The following is a 17,628-nucleotide window of genomic DNA, read 5'->3' on the forward strand; positions in this document are numbered from 1 at the left end:
GGCAATTTAGAAATATGTGTAAAACTGTTCTGTTGACGATGGAACTCGAATCAATAAAAGCTATAGGTAAATGGCTAAATTCGTCATTTGGAGTTATGACATTATTAGATTAAATAACTGAGGTCTAGAAGAGCTAAAAATATTAATTAGAAAACCTTTAATTCAGAACGGAAGAAATAAACCACAGAACAGAGACGTTTTAATTGCAAATTAAAGGAATATTGAAATGAATTGCACATAACAGTCTTTAGAAAATAGAAACCAATCCTAAAGGAAAAGAGGAAACAGGAAATTTATTGCTATAAGTGTGGAAAACATGGACATCACATCCAAAAGAATAGTGTATAGGCCATTAGCAATAATAAACGAAGAAACTGGTATTCTGAGGATGCGAATATCAATTCTACTTCCGAAAGAAAACAGAAATTTCAGTGCTATAGATGTCCAATTTATAGTACAATAGAGACAGGTAGTTCAAGCTAAAAGTGGGCCTGACATGGCCATGTGGTTAGGGCTCTCGACTCGCAATCTAATGGTCACGGGTTCGAATCCCTATCACATTAAATATGCTCCCCCTTTCAGCAGTGGGGGCGTCATAGTGTGATGGTCGATCCCACTATTTGTGGTAAAAGAGAGAGGACGGTAGGTAGTGTTGACTAGCTGCCTTTCCTCTAGTCTTAGACTGCTAAATTAGGCACGGCTAGCGCAGATAGCCCTCGTGTAACTTGTTGAGAACTTCAAAAACAAATAAAGAAAGAAATCAAGCTAAAAGTCACCCGTTATGATCAACGTTAGAATAGCTAAGTGATTAACTTTAGAAGTTAAACAGTCGTTTGAAGAACTAGAGATTCCTATCAAGACAGTTTTCAGTAGTTTCCCTCGATCCTAAACCTAAATAAAAAGCCCCAGTAACCAGAGTGCAAATGTTCATAGAAAAGTTATTTCATCTTCTGATCATAAATTACAGGAAAAAAAAAATCCCCCCAAAAGATTTGGTGAGTGGAGAGTTTAGAGACAGCAAAGAAAAAAAATTGTTAATTTTACATAGTTAATGATTATAGTGAACATCAATGTTGTTATTTGTGAAGAATTATTTGCTGTTTGTGTTTGTTTGAAATCTCGAGCAAATCTACACGAGGGCTATCTGCGCTAGCCGTCCCTAATTTAGCAGTGTGAGACTAGAGAGAAGGCAGCTAGTCATCACCATCCACTGAAAACTCTAGGGTTACTCTTTTACCAATGAATAGTGGGATTGACCGTCACATTATAATGACCCCACGGCTGAAAGGGCGAGCATGTTTGGTGTGATAGGGATTCGAACCCACAAACCCCCAGATTGAAAGTTGAGCGCCCTAACCACATGGCCGTTTCAGGCCTACTTCGTTCTTAATTATGAATGTTTAATTCCAATGTACCATTACTTTCCTGTGTAATATAACTTTTTAAAAGGGTTTCACAATCCAGGAAAGAGACAGTGTTGTGGGCTGTGTCCTTACGTCACGAGATGAGTTTCGAAAGTTCAGGGAATAAACGATACTGAATGCCGGTTAAACTAACGTAGTGCTATTTGTTGCTTATTTAGTGACTCTATTATATCGTAAATAACTCATGTTAGCGAGCTGTTAATTAACGTTATTGTTTTTTTCAACTTCGTAAATATTAAATTGTGTTTCAATAAAGCAATAACGATTCGGAAAATTCTTTCACAAATATAAGAATTACTATACTTACAAGACACAATGGCCAAGTTATTGTTTAACGTCATTTGTGAAATGAGGTTAATGTTAGTTACATGAAAGAACGTGGAACTAGTTGGACTTTTACTCAAAGAAATACAATTATTTTGTTTTTATAAAGTGGACTGGGTTTTGTATTATTTTTGTGTATACTAATCCACACACTCAATACAACAACAACTTTTGTTGTTGTATTCACGAAACCATAAATTACTTCTCATACCACTTTACTCACTGTACATTAATCTGTGTATTTAATAACGGACTCTATCCACTGTTCTTTAAACTTTGCTTTTAGCTATTTAAAAGCTATTGTTCATCAGTACGACCTTGCAGCATACGATGTGAACAGAGTCCTAAAATAATACATCTTTGTACAGAGAATGAATATCACAAGAGAAACAACACTTAGCTAATTGTATTTTCTATGAATGATATAAAAATCTAGGCTTTTGGATGGGTTTCGTTCGGTTTGTTTTGAATTTCGCGAAAGCTACACGAGGGCTATCTGGGCTAGCCGTCCCTAATTTTGCAGTGTAAAACTCTTGGACAAAGAATAGTAGGATTTACCACATATAATAACTTCCCCACGACTGAAAGGGCAAACATGTTTCTTGTGACGGGGAATCGGACTTGCGACCCTCAGATTACGAGTCGAGTGCCTTATCCACCCGGCCAGTTAGTGTGTTGTTTTACAAGTGAAACTCCTTGGAGCTGTGCAGAAACGTAAGTTTGAATAGGCTTCGTATCTTCCTTCGATAATTACACAAAATAAATATTATAAAATGTGAAAAAATATCAATGTAAAACGTTTTTCATTAAGAAAGTTTTAAAAAGAGGAAGAGTTGTTATATTAACTTAAATTTTAAATTTTTGTGTGAAGGTGTGCACTCAACATCTGAAAACAAATTAACTGATCATAATAGGGTTAACCTAGGTCCTAGAACAACTAATAACAGTCCAATGATATTCTCTGTTATCGACCAAACATACTGTGTACATAACTTCTGGTTATTTCATTATTATCGCCAACAAATACGTAATTGGGTGACTTTTATTTTAAACGAATCATAATAGTCCAAAAGAATCACCTGAAGAAAATGGTGCTTTCTTCCCACCAATAACGGTAAGTCACCTGACTGAGATATAGTCTCCTAAGCCTTATCTATCTTAAAATAAAGAAATAGCTTTAATAATTTTAGTTGTTTTCTTTATATTAGATGATAACCAGTGTTGCTTTTATGTTCATAAATTATGCAAAAGGAAACTAGAACTAATATTACAGATAATAATTCTAACATAGCTGTGAGAACAAAACAAGTTTAAAACTGTTAACCTTGATAATATACAAATTAGTTACTTTCCTTATACGTTGTATAAACCTTTATTTCTACATCTTGCAAACATTTGAAAAGCACACAGAAACATTATACTTGAGTTTATTTGTGTGTGTGTATTTTCACAGGTCAACAACAAAAACTATGACCTCGGTCTTTTATAGTTGCGAAGGGGTTAACACATGCTATCTCTTGCTACCTTGTTTTGGAAAGTGAGAAACCAATCTCATTAGAGACTTTTGTTAGCGCTTTTTCTCGCTAACAAAGCATACCGTGCTCAACAATAATGTACGTCTCCCCTAGTAACGGACTTGAGACAACGTCCCTTGGATACTTCGGAGTGGGTGGGTACGTCTATACAGCGATAAAACTGGTTTGGAATAACATTTTACAAACTGCCTGAACTGAGCAATCTTACAGTATTGACTAAGAGACACTACCCAACAAAAAACACAACGGAGCAAGGCCGCCGACTTGTTCACGAGGTTCCAGTAAAATTCTAATTATTTTTTTACTGCTTTTAAGATTATTATAAACATAAAAATATAGTAAAAACCTTGTCTAACTCGATTATGCGACACCGAGACGAAAGCCAAAGGAAAATAAGGCACGTATAGGGTTAAGTTTCAAAGATGTAAATCATAATGTAAAAAACGATGAAACTGATTCCAAATTACATTTTAAAACCTTTCAAGTTACTCTAAATATCATTTGAACAAATAAGTTTTACCTACAAATGACACACAGCTCTAATAGTTTTATTATTTTTTATTCAGTATGAAGTAACAAAAGAAATCATTCAAATATAATAAACATGTCTGGAAATATTGAAACACTTGCCAAATGTTGATTTTATAGCCGTTAAATAAGGATAAAAGATAAGTATATTAATATATAAACAGTCAAGCTAAGTTTTAAGTGTTATATACCAGAACCTCTGTAGCAGACATAACTACAAAGGAATTTTCACACTTATTATTCTCAAATGTTTGATTTCTTTTTGTTGTCTTCATCACACACGTACATACACGTGTTGTTGTTTTTTTTCCAAACATATACACAAACACACACACGTTATACATGTATGCATTTCATGGGTCACTGTTTTAAAGTTTGGGTCGTGATTCTCGAAGCTGCGCACATTCAGTAAGTGATATACACTTCATTCCTTCTACTGAAGTACAAACACAACAATGAAGAGAGATAAACTCTGAAGGCTATGGTATAGTACTACACGTTCCATAGAAACAAAATATAGCTTACCTATCCATGGCAACCGAAATCTTCTTCCAGAACACCATTAACACCTCAATTTCTAAGCGTTATTCTGGTAACTTGCTTTTCCTTTACTATTTTTTCCCAGTTTAATAAACAAGTCGATTAAATAAAAGCAGACACTAACTCCAGTCCTATCGGGTAGACGATGCCCAGCTGAAACTAATGGTAAGCAATATTGTACGCTGTGTTCACGTACCTAACAGGTGGTTTAGATAGGCCACGTCAGTATGTTATCAAGTTAGAATTAACTCTTACCTAGCTAGTCCAAAAGGGGGCGCTCTCGAAACCTCAATTATATGACAGCAAGTTAAACAAATGTTTAAAAAATGAGTAATACTTCTGTTTGACGTCACTGCTTTGAATAATACATACTATAGTGAAATCGCTCTGAGTTATTCAAACCAAGTAAAACGAAAATACTTTGTAGAAACACACACATAACACTAAATTAAAATGTTAAAACTACAATCTGCAGTTTTTGTTTGAGTGAATTGAAAACGGAGAACAAGATAAATGTGACTTAAAGATACTTATTGTTTAAAGATTTTAGTTAAAATGTGGTACCTTAAGAAATTAATTATTATGACTCAGATTTTTTTACCTTAATATTTCACTCAAGGAAAACCAATGATAAACGCATAAGTCCGTATCTACACGAGTACAGAATAAACTGTTTTATAGTTATCACAGAGTTAAAGGGAACTTAACACCCTGCCAAAATACCACCGTCAACATGAGAACAACGTAAGAAACAGTACGGTGTGTTTGGTTCGATATTGCTCCACAAACTCATTGCTGTCTTCTAATAACAGATTCAAAGCATGTTTTGCTGCTTAAGGTCTCATATCGGACAGCATGACGTTGTGTTGAAGTTTCAATTTCAATGACAAATATTTCCTGAGCAACAGAATCACTATTAATATCCTAACCGTATTATTGCTTAGCGTTCAAGTCCAGTGTTTGAATATTTTTAGCGCATTAGTAATTTGTAACTAGTGATGTGTACTAAGATGTAATTTGGGAGAAATCCACAAATTTATAGAGTATTACAAAATAATTTTAATAGCAGAAAACGGAATCTACAATCAATTTGTCTTAGCCCCCCCCTCCATCAGTGACATAACGGTATGTCTACGGATTCTCACTGCTAGAAACCAGGTTTCGATACCTATAATGAGCAGATCACAGATACTCCACTGTGTAGCTTTGTGCTTAATTCCAAACAAACCATTTGTCTTAGGCTTAACATAATTTAAACCTATACTAAGAACGGTTTATATTCGATATAAAGCTATGAATTAACAGTGTAACTTGTACATTTTGTTCATTCAGTTTCGTTAAGGTTAAACATTACCGTACTTAATATTATCAATAAGAAAACGTATAATGTTAACCTTACGTTAGACCCTTTATTTTAAAGTTTGATAAGCTTTTAATATGTAGTTATGTAAAATCTTTATTTAAATATATTTACTTCCGCCTTTTGTTTACATCCGTTGAAATGAAATGCGCTAATATTTTCAGAACACACACGAAGTGAGTAATGTTATAATAGATGCATATGCTACGAAACGAAGAAACAGCCATAAGTGATTGCAGGAGTAGTTAAGTTTCATGGAATAACATTATCTATGGACAATTTCTTCTTTAGACGTCGCCAGGAATTTACTCTCGCTTACTGTTTAGTTTAAACACGTTTGTTCATTTGGTTGCGCGTAGAGCTACTCAAAAACTATTTGCGCTAGCAGTCTCGAATTTTGAAGTGATAGATAGGGAAAACATACTTATCATGAACTTTTGGACTACCGCTTAGCAACGAATAGAAAGTCAGACCTTCACGTCATAACGTTCCCACGGTTGAAAGGGCGAGCGTGTTCAGCGATGGGTTTCGATCCGGCGAACCGCATCTTGCAAGTAGAGCGCTCTAACTCCAGACCATGCCAATTAAAAAACGTTATACTGTTATGAAACATTAGATAATTGGAATTCGAACTTGTATCATATTTCTTTCATACTTAACGCCTCTGTGTAATCACTGTGAAGGCAAGGCACTCGGATAATTACTATGGAACTAACGTTCCTGGGTAATCACGATCAAACCAACGTCCCTGGATGACCAAGACGAAGATATCATCCATGGATAATCACTAAGAAAGTAATGTTCCTGGGTAACATCTGTATGTAACCATAATTAAACTAACCTCTGTATGTAACCATGATGAAACTGACATCTGCATGTGACCATGATTAAACTGACATCTGCATATAACCGTAATTAAACTAACGTCACTGGGAACCCACGATGAAAGTAACGTGCGACTTTAATTAATTCTATAGTAGTCAGAATGCAGAATCCCATGGAAACGATTTAACTTAAAACAAAATAATGATGCGATATTTCAATTGGGATATGTCAGCAGATGCACTGTATTCTTTATTAATGTAAATGAAATTATTTTCCGCTTGAAGCTACTACATGATCGATCAACAAAAAGTTACTATATATTCTTCTCTAAATTTCAAACAAACTTTGAGGTACCTTGTTTGTTTGTAAAGAACAGCAAGTGAACCACAGAAATAAAGACATAGTATCTATCACAAACACTATGGATTTGGAAATGAAATAAATCTACATACTTCTATTGTTTATGAGTTTCAGATATTCGCGAGAAGCAACGTAAGTGCTCGTCGTCCAAATTCTGAATTGACAGTGTAGGAGGACAAATGTGGCTTCACAACATCACCAGGTACTTCACAATCCACAATTTTGTCATCGATGGTCTCTTTTAACAAATATGGTTTCTTGTGTGTTCTCCTCTTTTTCTGTTTTATCTCAATAGTGAAGTGATGAGGTGTAATACATAATTACACCCTTGTGCAAATTAATTGAAACAAACGGTCATTTTACGATATTTTCAGCATGGCGGCCGGTGTGGGCTCTTTGGATCTGCTGATTTCCTTTAATAGTCATTTTTTTCATACAGACGGCGTCATTAGCTGTGTTTTGCAGTACGGTCGATCTATTTTTGGGATATATAACGAAATTTTGAGGAATATTACGTCATTCGAAATTGCGTTAGAAGGGCAAGGAGACCAGTCAAAAACAACTTCTTACTAACTCAATGAAGAAAAAACGGTATCAATGGGTTCTGAAATACAAGAACTGAGCGCAAAAACAATGAAGGAAGGTGTTATTCAGTGACGAGACTTATTTCTTCGTACAGGGTCAAAGAAGTCTGCATGTTCGCAAATCTCCAGGTGAGAAACTTCGAGAATCTCACATCAATCAATTCGTAAAACATCCCTTGAAAAATATGTTATGGGGCTTTTTCAGCTACTATGGCATCGGAGGCTTACATATCGTAGAAGGTATGATACGAGGACCACAATACGTCGAAGTTTTGCAGAGAAGAGTCGTTCCAGAATTGAAAAAGAGATTTCCAGATGGATCTGGCATTTTCCAGCAAGATCTGGCTCCGTGTCACACATTGAAACTTGTGAAGAATTTTATGTCTAAAACGCGAATAAAGGTCCAGGACTGGGCTGGAAACACTCCGGACTTAAATTCTATTGAAAATTTTTGGGCGATTTGCAAAGAAAGACTTCGGAGAAAAGACTGTACTACGAAAGATAAGCTAATTGAGGCCATAATTGAGGTGTGGTACCGCGATCCAAAAATTAGTAAAGATTGCAGTCAACTCGTGGACTCGATGCCAAAGCGGATTAATGATCTTCTAAAAAAATCAAGGCGGTCATATCATGTATTAATTTGTGAGTAATTTTTGGATTCTCAGAAGTAAAACGCAAAAAACGCAATGTATACTAATTATACATTGTTTTAACTGATAAAAATATATCAGAACACTCAATTTAAATTATTGATTCTACCCTAATCACTAACACTATCCCAAGGAGTCATCTGCGCCCCTTAGGTATCATACTTCACACCCTGGAAAACCCTGGGTTACTCCAATCGAATAGGAAGTTTGGTCCTGTAGCTTATAATACACCCCAAATAACAAAATTCTGAGAACAATTTTGTATCATTGGGACACGAATCACGTAGCCTCGTATTCACATGGTCATTCAGGCCATATATACTTTCTTAATTCCTTAGTCATATTGTAATAAACTCATGCATTATATGAAACTTATAAGGTAATTCTGTTGTAAGAGGTAGTTTGCAATTTATACCACTTTCATAAACGTAGGCGCAAAACAAACGTGTCTTTGGCAACCTAACTCAACATATGAAGGCGCATGAATAAAATGGTGAAGTTTCTAAAGAGATACTAATAATCATAAACAGAATACCAGGACATAAGAGAGGCGTTTAAGATCACAAAATTTGCCCAAAATGGCTGTTAGTTTGGCAAGTCCTTTATAGCAAAGGACGTCTGAAGGCATTTTTAGACTTAGAGTCTCAGCGCAAAGACACTAGGTTTGGATACCTGTGGTGGGTGCATCAAAGAGTTTTCTGCTTAATTATAAACAAAAAATACAGCTAAACAAAAACAAATTCAACATTTAAAAAAAGGCACAAACTCTTATCTCTTCCCGACCACCCTCAATGGGTCTAGCATGGCCTAGTGGTTAGGGAGCTTGTTTCGCAATCTTAGAGTTCGAATCACGTCACCGAACAAATTCGCCCTTTCAGTCGTGGGAGCGTTATAGTGTGACGGTCGTTTTCACTTTTGGATGGCTAAAGTGTAGCCCAAGAGATAGAGTGCGTGGTGTTGACTAGCTGTCTTTCTTCTAGTCCATCAATCTTAAATGAAAGACAGCTAACGGAGGTAGCCCTAAAATAATTTTAAGCAAAAGTCAAAGAGAAATAAAACCACTCCCAATAAGTTTTGTACAGTTATGGAAATAACAAAATTTGTGTATGACCTCTTACTGGGAGCGCTATATATGTAGCTAAAAACTAGAATAAGCGAACTTTTCATGACTACAGTTTATAACATAATGGCCGAACAATAAGCTGCTAATTATAACGTGTACATAAGTATCACGTACTGTTAAAAAAGACTTCCGACCCTTTTTGTACTGTTAGGCAAACCTGTTAACCGTGAGGTAGTGTTAAGAAGATAAAAAAATGTATCTCAGAAAAGCTGGTATGGGTATTAACACTTCCACTAATAAAGCAGAGAAAACGTTTCGACTTTCTTAAGCCATTCAGGTTAACAGAGAGAGAGTTTGCAACTGCCAAGGTGATAGCTGGACGCAGTGTATTACTAAATAGGCTGTTGTCCATAATGCACTGATAAGATTATTATAAACATTAATGACCAGTGAGAGGATTACAAGTAGTCATGCCTTATCAAACATAAAACGAATATTAAGTTTCAACTGATAAAATTAAAAAAATTGCATGATATAAATAATGTCTCTCCTCAAAAGTAACAGTGCACCTAACGGTGATAAACTAAGTATTGCCAATATTACTAACGCAAAAAAATACTTAGCACATTAAACACACGTATTCATAAAGTGTGTATTTACGCATGCTTAAAAGCGTAAAATTCCTATAAGCAATCGATCCCTCATGAGGAAAGCTTACTTATCAAAACTATACGTACTAGTGCTGAGAGGTGTGAACTTACATAACACAGGGCGTACAAAGTTGTCTATATTCTCTTGTATCTCTATCACTGCAGGATATAGCGTACAAAAATCCTGAACATTCCAAGTATAAGGACGTAAGATAACTGAACGGAAACTTAGTCATAAGAACTAAGACGCTTTATCTTCCTACAGTAGCATATATGGACAGGCAAAACAGAAATATTTACTTGAATTTCATAATCGTCATCTCGGTCACTATTCATAACAAGGTTAGAGACATTGACATTAAGAACTACCGCGAAAACGTGACTTCCTCCCAAGTTTTAATATTTCTGGAAAACAGCCTTAAGAGAATTGGAAGCAGAATATCCTTAATACAGGCAACAACAGTAACATTCCCTGAAGGGTTGTGTGTGTGTTTTTTTCTTATGGCAAAGCCACATTGGACTATCTTCTGAATCCACCGAGTCCCTGAAGGTTTGACGTCAATTGCCTACATGCACGCACAAACAATTTGGAACATTCCTATCCGGTTAAACAAACTTTATCATCTTAACTGTAAACATTACGCCTCATACCAGTTAAATGTGAATGATTCCACTAACTCTGTTGACTGCTACAAACTTGTATTTGACAATTACTTTGTATATACACGTAGTATTTTTCGGATAAAAATAAACAAATAAAAATCTTAAGGAAATAGGTTTGTAGGTCGTACAGTTCGATAAGCTGCAGTCTAGGCGTTTGACCACCAATGTGACTTATAGTTAAGTCACATAGTTCTTACGAATATTTTAAACTAGTTCGTTTTATTGATTGCCTTTTATTTTGCTAAACATCGCGGGTATCGAAATTTAATTTTAGCATTATAATCCCTCAGATTTAAACTGAGAGGGGGAATTTCAAGAGACAAACAGCCAATTTTTAAAGATTTATTGTATTCAGTAAACAACTAATGTATAAAAAATATAAAAATAGATTTTTAAGAAAACGAAAGTCACTTGAAATCTTACAGACTCCATCCTTCTAACTGAGCGTTAAATTCACGTCTGTAAAATAAAATATGAAGTGACTTCAAATAACGTAGATTAGTTTGTCATTTTTTTTTCATTTTGTAGTTGTAAAAGAAGTTGGCTGACAGGATAAGACCACTGATAAAGTTATTTCATCTCTGCCATGTGGGTCTACTCTTTCATGAAGTTGTTTTATCTTCACCATGTGGGTCTACTGTTTGATAAAGTTGATTTATCTTCAGCACATTCATCTACTGTTTGATCAGGTGTTTTACCATAACCACAAGGGTTTACTGCTTATTTGTATATCGTTCCACGAATTAGATTAATCAGTTAAAACCAGATAATTCTTTAGTTTATGTACTTTACTGTTCTCTTGTAATTTTACTCGACTTCTCGTGCATCTATGGTTTTGTTGGGTTACTGGGTTCCTAATCACAAATAAATCAAGGAAAATACGTAAATAAAAAAACCCTCAGTCTTACTACCATTCCCAGTAATCAATGCTAAAGTTTCCAACGTATTTTCCAAATAAAATGTAATGACAGGCAGCAACGTAAAATTACCGAATATTATGAACTCCTTCTGTGACGAATGATAAGTAATCTATTTGTGTTTTTGCTTGTTTAAGAGCAAAACTACACCACGAGTACTGAATATTGATATACAAGTGTTGACGGTTTCTTTTCTTTTTCATCAAAGGTAAGGTTAAAAAGAGAATCTGTAAATTAAATGTCTAATGCATCTTCTACTGTGAACTGGAGTTTCGTCTATTCAAAGCTCATCAGCGCAATTTCGAGCAGAAAATAAAGTACACCATTGAAATCACTGTGTTTGGTATGAGGGATACATATATATATTTTTCACTAATAATAATCTCTTCTTGTATAAACTAACAATCATTGATATTCCAGTATATACTAACGAATATTGATACTTAGTATACACTAACGAATATTGGAATATTGATATTCCAGTAAATACTAACGAACACTGATATTCCAGTAAATACTAACGAACACTAATATTCCAGTATAGATTAACAAACATTGATATTCCAGAATACAATAACGAACAATGATATTCCAGTATACACTAACAACCACTGATATTCCAGTAAACACTAACGAACACTGATATTTCAGTATACACTAACTAACACTGATATTCCAGTATAGATTAACAAACATTGGTATTCCAGTAAACATTAACGAAACTGATATTCCAGTATACAATAACGAACAATGATATTCCAGTATACAATAACGAACAATGATATTTCAGTATACAATAACTAACATTGATATTCCAGTATACAATAACTAACATTGATATTCCAGTATACACTAACAACCACTGATATTCCAGTAAAAACTAACGAACACTGATATTTCAGTATACACTAACTAACATTGATACTCCAGAATACACTAACGAACACTGATATTCCAGTATATACTAACAAACATTGGTATTCCAGTAAACATTAACGAACACTGATATTCCAGTATGCAATAACGAACAATGATATCCCAGTATACACTAACAAACATTGGTATTACAGTAAACACTAACGAACAATGATATTCCAGTATACAATAACTTACATTCATATTCCAGTATACACTAACAACCCCTCATATTCCAGTATACACTAACTAACAATAATATTCCAGTATACACTAACTAACAATAATATTCCAGTATACACTAACTAACATTCATATTCCAGTATACACTAACAAACATTAATATTTCGGTATACACTAACGAACATTGATATTGCAGTATATAATAATAAACGTATATTTCTTATACACTAACAATCACTGATATTCCAGTATACACTAAACTAACATTGATATTCCAGTATACACTAACTAACATTGATATTCCAGTATACAATAACAAACAGTGATATTCCAACATACATTAACAAACTTTGACCTTTTTACTGATGTATGTTATTTATAATAATTTGGATACGACAAAATATAAAAACTACTGACGATATAAAATAACAACAATTCTCCTTTTTCTCAATTTCATATTTATGCAACTCGAACATCTGATGACCTTTAACATGACCTGATATGCAAATTATTGATAATTCAGCCGACATTCATAAACGAACATTCTGATTGCCACAAATGTTTGCTTATAGCTATATAAACCGGGACTATCTGAGATAGTGAGTCTAGTTTTGAAATGCCAGACAAGATGGAAGGTAGTGAGTCAACAGCACCCACCGCCATCTCTTGAGCTACTTTAATCGAATGGTAAAATTTGATTGACACACTAAAAGTGTGGCCACTACCCATGTTTTTGTGGGAGAAGGTTGTGAACCAGGAATTTGTCGATTTAGAGTACAATCATGTTAACCCAGTTGATGAGAGTGGTTTTGTACCATGCTTTAAGCCTAAATGCACGTCACTGAGCATATAATATATAGACTGACATTGTGAAGTATATTTCTAAGTGTATATGAACATTAGCTGTTGCTGCGAGCATGTGATTTAGTCTTGAGCAGGTAATCTACGACTGTCTTATAAGTAAGCAAATAAGTAGGTAACTTGCACTAATCGGAAGTTAATATTAATTATTAATTTATTCTTCTGTTGAATTTGTGGTCGCTCAACCCACTCGACACCAAGAAGATTAGCTCGCTGTTTATACAGTTTTTCTGTTTTATGAGTGAGCGAGTTTATAGGATAGGTAGTTTCCTCTGATCACAAGTCAGTGTTCATTCTGAGAAAGTAGAATCAACAAATAGCAGTTGTTGACTTGTGGATGTTGGTCTGCCTTGTTTAGATGTCAGAGTAACCTTAACGTTAGTTTGTAGCGTTCCAACTTGTGTTAACAGCACTCCGAGATACTTGTGGCTAGCTGTGATTGGACAGTTTGATTTGTCTGATAGCACTTCATACGAGTAAAACAGTCAAAGTCGTCTGTGAAACACAAACGTGGATCGTGAAAAAAAATTGATGCACCTTAAACATTAGCATACTTCAGACTGGCAACCAAGACACGATTGTATTAGAAACAAAAGAGAATCCTTAATAGCCGAGGGCAGTAATTTGATCTCAAATCGGTCAAGAGATGGAGCTAGGAGATAAAACTGTAAAGTTTGTGTGTGTGTTTTCTTATAGCAAAGCCACATAGAGCTATCTGCTGTGCCCACCAAGGGGAATCGAACCACTGATTTTGGCGTTGTAAATCCGTATACTTATCGCTGTACCAGCGGAGAACAAAGTGTGTGCTTGACAAAACCACAAAAGCTCAGATCCATTTTTATGGGCCGCTTTGCCGCGGCTAAAAACTAAGAGTGGTGATTGATATTTTATAACATTGGCGTCACCTTGTCATAACTAAAGCAGTACAATTCTGATATCCTTTAATTGTTTTATTCAGTGAAAACACACATTAAATATGTGAAATACTTCAAGTAATATTTTATGGAAACAAAAAGCGTAGCGATGACTACGTCTGTAATGTGCTATTATAAAAGTTCAAAGTAAAATGTTTCTGTTTAGAATAAAAAATTAATTACATTTTTATTCTTAAAATCTTATTTATTAATTGTGATATATTTATTAGTTATGAAATCTTGCCAAAGTTACATTCAACTTTCTTTAGATTTAGCTCAATATTACAGCGATATATTTAACTGGTATTTATCAGTTATTGTTTGTTTTGCTACTAAGCACAAGGCTACACAATACGCTATCGGTGCTCTGCCCAGCACATGCATTGAAACCTGATTTTTAGCTGTGTGAGTCCGGAGACATGCCGCTGTGCTATGTGGGGTGGCATTTTAACAGTTATTAGCTGGTTTAAAATGAGCGCATAACGTGGAAGTACATAAGAATAGAAATTAGAAACGACCAAGCTTACACGACTTGAAATGTTTTTATAATTTGTTTTAAAAGCAACTAAAATAAAACGTGGAAAAGTAACATCTTTTGGAAGTTTATGAAACATAAAAAATTTGAAATACAAAATTCAATGTGAAGGTGCGTCGTACGAAGACGTGTTACGAATTTATAATAAATAAATTTGTACAAAAGTCTGTCTGTTGCAATTTTTATTTGTTGAAGACATTGATAGAAAAAAATGTTGGGGTTTATTCGCAACGCAAAACATCTAGAAGTCATTAAAGATGTTATTAATCTACTGAGCCACAAAGTTAACAAGTAAGAAGTTGGCTTTTGAATTGTTTCTCTAAGTTAAACTACCTTCAACTGAAAAATACGGTTTAAACTAAAACTTTAAACCCTATATTCTACTGTATTTTAGTCCTTTCAAAACTATTTTTATTTGCATTTCACATTCATATATATATATGTATATTTCCAACTAATTTTCTTCTGGTTTCTAATCATTACGTAATGAAGTAATAAATTTAAATTTATTTTTATTTTAACCATGCAGCTTTTGAAAACCGTTTTAGTAACATACTTAATAAAAACTAACAAAATAAACTAAGCCTACATTGTAACCTCACAATTCTCGCCTTTTACATTGTAAAGTAATGTGATAAGCTACGGGTTATTTACGTATAATATGTATAACAGCCATAGTTAAGTTCATTGTTAGTCTGAGTTTCCAACCGTCATAATACGTCAGTGATGATATTAAACATTTAACGCACGTACATGTACACAGAACCTAAAATTATTTTTATACTCAAGGTTATTAGTTGGGCAAATATTCATCATTTTCTACACTTTACAAAGATTGATTTCGATGCGAAAAACGTAATCTTACCGCCGTATGCTGTGTTGAAACAACGTCTTGTTTCGTCTGCGTCGCTAGCAATCTCGTCTAACCACCTCAAACTGTGCAACCGTCAGACGCTGTGACTCTAGTACATGTTCAAATACACGGGCAAAATAAGCCCCCCTTACTACGGTCGGGTCACACCTACGTACACTCGACTTCCTCCCGGACAAGCTTGCTTACCAGGCTAGAATAACACCAGGCTGGTAACTCTTACTTCAACGAACATTCACCTGTGTCCCCAGGTGACCGCTAGTACGAAACTGATAGTCCTTCGCGATAAAACAGAGAACAAAGCAATGCCTGTCAGACACTGGTGTTTTCTATTCCATCCAAAAAATAAAATAGTAGAAAAATAAAAGCAGAACAATATACAATTAAGTGCCTTTATGTGTCGAATTCCTGATCCAATAACATTTAATGAAAGAATAAAAGTATGGTGCGCGTGATATAATGTGATAGCAACTGCACCTTTTAATAAACTAAGAAAATATTTTAAAGTATTAACTTGAACACGCAAGTACACAATGGTCATTTAATTATCGTATCTCTTATTTCCCGTCCAGTCCACTGTAATATTCTGCACTCATTACACTGAAAAGATAGTCCAGCTAAATAGTCCTAATAATTATTTTGTTTTAGACTTCGGTGATTCAAGGTATGCATCCCGCTATCTCAAAAAAGCATTTCTCACTCTGGCGTCATACGTGCGCTATAAATCGAATTCTCTTGTTCGGTCAGACAAGAACAGTCCATGAGTTTGTGGTAGATACCGTAGAGTGGCTGAATTATTTCCTCAGATACCCCTTGTGTAGCTTTATGTGAAAATTTGAAACAAACAAACAATTAATTTAACCTACTCTCACTTGTACAAATATAGAGCAACACAATGCAACTGTCTCAGTCCAATTTACTTTAGTAAATTGTGTTTTGTGAAATGGCTCGTCTATGGAACATAACTGAGATTCCCTTAAATGGGGGCCCGGCATGGCCAAGCGTGTTAAGGCGTTCGACTCGTAATCTGAGGGTCGCGGGTTCGAATCCCGGTCGCATCAAATATGCCCGCCATTTCAGCCGTGGGGGCGTTATAATGTAAAGGTCAATCCCACTATTCGTTGGTAAAAGAGTAGCCCTAGAGTTGGCGGTAAGTGGTGATGACTAGCTGCCTTCCCTCTAGTCTCACACTGCTAAATTAGGGACGGCTAGCGCAGATAGCCCTCAAGTATCTTTGCGCGAAATTCAAAACAAACAAATCCTTAAATGGGGATACAGAACCAAATTACCAAAAGGAAGCTGAAGATCAACCGGAGGGAGGTGTATCTTGTTTTAACCACTTACATCATTAGTTGTTCATTTTCTGTCAGTTAATCAGTAGATACTAAAATGAAGTCATGTAAGAGACATTAAACATTATAATTTGTATTGTCGTGACGTCAGTAAAACGTGCGATTACCATGGATCATGAGAAGAATTAGGCACTCTGTATGTTATGATAATTACACTTCAATAGCCAGAAATCAAAAAATGTTTTTATTTTTTTATAATATTCACTCTTGAAGCAGAACAGTTTCTGGGTCGCTGTGGAAGTTCCTCTAGTATAGGCAGATAGATACCTTTTAAGCATTAGTTTTTTGTTTTCATTTGTTTTATAATTTCCAGCCACACTAAAGGTTATTTGTGTCTAATTTTCAACAGATAGCTTAGAGGGAAGACAGCTGGTCATCGCTAAGCATCGTAAAGTATTCTTGGCTTAACCGAATAGTGAGACTTCACCATCACCCTTGTAGCATAATGCGATCTCAAAGTGCGGAGTGCGCTTTTGCGGCAACAAATAGTGAGTCATGAAACTCTCATTTACAATCTGAGTGGCCCGGCATGGCCAAGCGCGTAAGGCGTGCGACTCGTAATCGGAGGGTCGCG

General features: G+C 35.1%; 1 protein-coding gene across 4 annotated transcripts in view; it reads right to left on the bottom strand.

Annotated features, from left to right (window-relative positions):
* Nucleotides 1–17,628, bottom strand: part of LOC143249654 (uncharacterized) — an 84,997-nt gene that overhangs the window by 26,801 nt on the left and 40,568 nt on the right. Inside the window, exon 1 of one of the 4 annotated variants that reach the window (XM_076499909.1) lies at nucleotides 15,697–15,786. The exons of 2 other annotated variants lie outside the window; for them this stretch is intronic. The gene's annotated coding sequence lies outside the window, so the exon portion shown is untranslated. Of the gene's footprint in view, nucleotides 1–4,336; nucleotides 4,569–15,696; nucleotides 15,787–17,628 lie in introns of those variants that run through there. One more of the 4 variants, XM_076499908.1, reaches the window with a different exon arrangement.

Source organism: Tachypleus tridentatus, chromosome 4 (assembly GCF_004210375.1).
Source record: "Tachypleus tridentatus isolate NWPU-2018 chromosome 4, ASM421037v1, whole genome shotgun sequence".
NCBI lineage: Eukaryota > Metazoa > Arthropoda > Merostomata > Xiphosura > Limulidae > Tachypleus > Tachypleus tridentatus.